The sequence below is a fragment of the Monopterus albus genome, unplaced genomic scaffold (genome assembly GCF_001952655.1).
Source record: "Monopterus albus unplaced genomic scaffold, M_albus_1.0 scaffold476.1, whole genome shotgun sequence".
Classification (NCBI taxonomy): domain Eukaryota; kingdom Metazoa; phylum Chordata; class Actinopteri; order Synbranchiformes; family Synbranchidae; genus Monopterus; species Monopterus albus.
This window is the reverse complement of record NW_018128356.1, coordinates 78,331-82,878: the sequence shown is the minus strand read 5'-3', so window position 1 is coordinate 82,878 and position 4,548 is coordinate 78,331. Positions and strand designations below refer to the sequence as shown.

The window sequence follows — 4,548 nt, the reverse complement described above, 5'->3', positions numbered from 1 at the left end:
AAGAATACAGAAACCATACTGAAATAAATACAAACTAATCCAAAAACCACAATAAGATGAATAACTAGATTAATAATGTGCAAAAATATGATACATAATGGCAAATAATACATAATGAACAATACACAATAATTAAACATCAAAATAATATAAACTTACATTAATACACTCACTCCTACTAACTCCAATCTATATTACCTTCATAGTGCTTAAAATACACTTATAACATTAACATGCTCCTGCCGTAGCGCATCTCCCCTCTCTCTACACATGCGCACACCCAGCAGTCGGCCACATCAAGAGAACATCGCCACCACATGGCGGTTCAACCCATCTATGTAAACACTAAGCATGGCATGTACCTGTCAGGTTTGCCTGGCTGCACCTTCCTCTCTTTCTCTCTTTCTCGCCCTAGTCTGTTCCTTTACACTGATTTTCTTGATTAGACACACCTGCCCTGATTTTCTGACACTCTTCAGCTGCACCTCCTTATTTATCCTCGGCTTTACTATCACTCCCTTGCTAGTTCTTTCTCTGTCGTCAGCCTCCCTTGTATTTATGTGTTGTGCTTATTCTCCAGATTCCACGTATGTTATTTATTCCTAGCGTCTCCTTTTTCTTACCTGGACCTCTCCTCTAGACCTTGGCATCCTCAGCTCCACCAACCACTATCACAGGTCGATGCACAGTCTCCACATTCATTGAACTATCTGTTACCTCCTCAGTCTACCGGATCTCCACCTTGACCAGCCCAGGAGTGACTCCTACCCCCCGCAGCCCGGTCTAACATCACTCCACGGACAATAACCCCTCCACTACTGTTGGTCAACACCCGGTGATTTCCTGCCTTCCATTTTGTATATATTTATGTGCACCTCTGTTAGCACTGTTAAATAAATTCACTACTTGCACTGAAGCCAGCCGCCTGGGTCTGTTAATTCGACAAACAAAAAACAACCCAACACCTGCGAATGAGCAAAGTTAAGATAGGACTCGAAATCATCACAGTATGTTCGCAACACTTTCATTTTACTTTAGAGTGAGTTAGAACCGTGTTTAAATTAACAAAGTCATTTTTACCAATATACCTGTGAATAAGGAAAGCAGACGTATTACCCAGACTATAGCTTCTTCTTCTTCTGGTGTTCATTGGCGGATTGCAAACCAACCGAAGGTGCATTACCGCCACCTGCCGGCTTATTTATTTCTGAAGCTGCGCCTACAGTCTGTCCAGTTGCCACAGTTGCACTCCAGCAACTATTGGTCTGGATGTGTATAGTGCACAGAAACATCATGAAAGACACAGTAATACAGCAAAAAACAAACAAACATGAGAACATGCTCATGAGAACTGCATGTAACAGCACAGTGTAAGCTTGATACATGCATTCAGTAGGGAACATGCACTAGCTATTCCACTTCTACTGTTTATTCAGTATACATACAAGACATATAATAATTTCACTTTAGGTCTCTGGGTGTTTACTGGCCTTTAGTAAACATATTGCCAATAATTTTAACAATCCCTTAGAGGTAACCAGCTCCAATGACAGGGTGGCAATCCAATCAATCTCAAATCCATCCAATAGGCTTCACAGATTAGACAGGAATGATGCAGGCACTTGCGGTCCATAGCAGTAGTGCTGCCATACCAGACAATGATGCAGCTGGTCAAGATGCTCTCAATGATGCAGCTGTAGAAGTTGCAAAGGATTCTAGGCGACATGCCAAACCTCCTCAGGAAGTAGGGCCGCCGTTGGGCCTTCTTGACCAGCTGTGTGGTGTTAAGTGTCCAAGTGAGGTCCTCACTGATGTGGACGCCCAGGTATTTGAAGCTGCTCACCCTCTCCACTTCGAGCCCCCGGATGAACAGTGCCGATGACTTCTCCTCTCCTTCCTCATGTCCACTATCATCTCCTTCGTCTTGTCCGTGTTGAGGCTATTTAGCTTTATTCTGAAAATTCTGCACCATTCAAATGAATGAAAAAATTCTCCTTCAGCATGCTTTCAGCTATTTCATGTTCAGCTCCTCAAGGACATTCATGCTTCTATTCAGACATTTTCTCAACTTCATACTTTTGAAATATGTAGCTTTATTTTGAAAGTTACGCACCATTCAAATGAATAGGACAATTCTACCTCTGCATACTTTGGACTATTTCAGGTATCAACATGTTCAGCTCCACAAGGACATTCATGCTTCTATTCAGAATGTTTCTAAACTTCATACTTTTGAAATATGTAGCTTTATTTTGAAAGTTTTGCACCATTCAAATGAATGGGGAAATTCTAGCTCAGAATACTTTCAGCTGTTAAAATGTTCAGCTCTTCAAGGACATTCATGCTTCTATTCAGAACCTTTCTAAACTCCATATTTCTTCAATATGTAACTTTATTGTGAAAGTTTTGCACCATTCAAAAGAATGGGGAAATTCTACTTCAGCATACTTTCAGCTAGCAAAACCATTCAGGTGTCAAAGTCTTCAGAATATTCAGGGCGATCTTTCAGCAATTCGCATCCACACACGCATTTTCGACAGGAAATGCAGTTTTCTAGTTATTATTCTGGGTTCCGCCACTGTTCTTTGGCACCTAACTCCTTAAGCATACTTTCACCTAGAAGGGCTATTGAGATATCAAACTGTTTATCTCTTTAAGGACATGACTGCTTGTATACAACTTTTTTATAACTTTTATACTTTTTAAGCTATTCAACCTTTTTTACAGAAATTTCCCCATTGGAAATGAATGGGGCAAAGTTGGAAGCTTAATATCTCTGGCATACCTTGGGCTAGAAATGCCATTTCAACTCTGTTCAACTAGTGAGACATTCAGCTACCAAAAATCATCTTGATATCTTTTATGGTTTCTTTATAATCGACATTTATATTTTGTCTATTTGTCCATAGACAACAAATGGGCCAAGACTATACAATGCCATTGGCAGCCTTTGCATCACATGACACCCCGGTCTAGCAGCTCTTTCTATGCTTTTCCTCTTCCTCGTTGCCACTTTTGTGCTCCTATTATGCCTTTCTTAAGCTTTATACACATATAATAGATGACAATCATAGAGAAAATTGTCATGAATTCAGCTGTCAGTGTTACTGAGATGGGATGAATGGTATTTGCGTAAGTCGCACATTCCAGTGCATACCATCTCACTGCTCCATAGACTTACAGTCAATACAGAAGATCCGCTGAAACAAAACATCGGCATATTTGTAAATCATAACTGTTCCTTCATTTTGTTTAATCCTGACATAATACAACAGTGGAATAACACAACAAAGTGCTGTATATATATTAATATTGGATGCCACGTTTGATAATTGCCATGTCTCTCGCTCTGTCGTTCCCTATCTCTTCCTGACTTGCAGTCAAATAATATGCTGGAAGGAAAACATCTTTGTAATTATGAAATGCCATGGTTCCTTCAATTTGTTTAATATCATGACATAATACAACAGTGTAATAACACAACAGGGTGCTCTATTTGTTTGAAACTGAATGCAGAAATGCACGTCTGGTTGTCGCTCCGTTTCTCAATGCAGATGCTCTCAGCAGGAGCGGACAACTAATTTTTATCAACTATTGAGAGACTAATCAACTCGTGAGAAGTTGAACCTTAATATCTCAGGCATACCGTGGGCTAGAAATGACATTTCAACTGTATTAAACTCATGACATAATCAGGTATTGATGTTGTAAATATCTTCTTGTTATCTCTTACGGTTTATTTTTAATCCATATTTATATTTTGTCTACTTCTCCATTCAAAGTCAATGGTTCCATTCTTTTTCAATTACCCCCACTGTAGCGTCACGTGACCCCCGCTCCGCGTTCATCTGTGTGTTTCTCATCACTTTCTGCCAAGTTTCTGCTTCTATTCTGCCATCCTTAAGCTCTCACACACATATAATACATGAAAATGGTAGAGAAAATTGTCAGCAATCTGATTATGCCATTATTATTGCGATCGGATGGTGCTACACTCGTGAATTAGCAAAGTTAAGCTACCTGAAGTTTTTTTGTGCTTCCTGTTTCGTCAAAATAACAGCCAGGTTTTCAAAATAAAACCCGAAATACATATAAACTTAAAGTAAAGAGAAATATTGCTCAGAAATATAAATATTTCAATTATAGATGAAATTGTCATAAATGAATACATTCAATTACAGGTTAATATTTGAAGTCATAGTTTATTTAAGTGGGGTCTCAATATTTTGTTCTCCCCAGCTACATTTATATGAGAGGATTACAATATTAGGAACACCTCTAAATATTATACAGATCATGTGCACAATTAGGAAACGTGTTTCCCTGTACAATGAAAATCTTACTTTGCCATCCACATGAATGCCACACAATACAAATGAAATATAAAGTAGATGAGTAAGTAACACAAGATCTAAAGCACTTTAAACAGCAAATGCAGAGATAATAACAATATATAAAAAATATAATAAGACAGTGTATGTTACATGTATGCTGCATGTGCAGTAGTATCAATGTGCAATTATGCATGTGCAAACTGAGAATGTAACA

General features: G+C 38.7%; 1 protein-coding gene across 3 annotated transcripts in view; it reads left to right on the top strand.

Moving 5' to 3' along the window:
* tmc3 (transmembrane channel like 3) overlaps positions 1 to 4,548 on the top strand; it is a 99,484-nt gene that overhangs the window by 61,626 nt on the left and 33,310 nt on the right. The window lies entirely within an intron of this gene.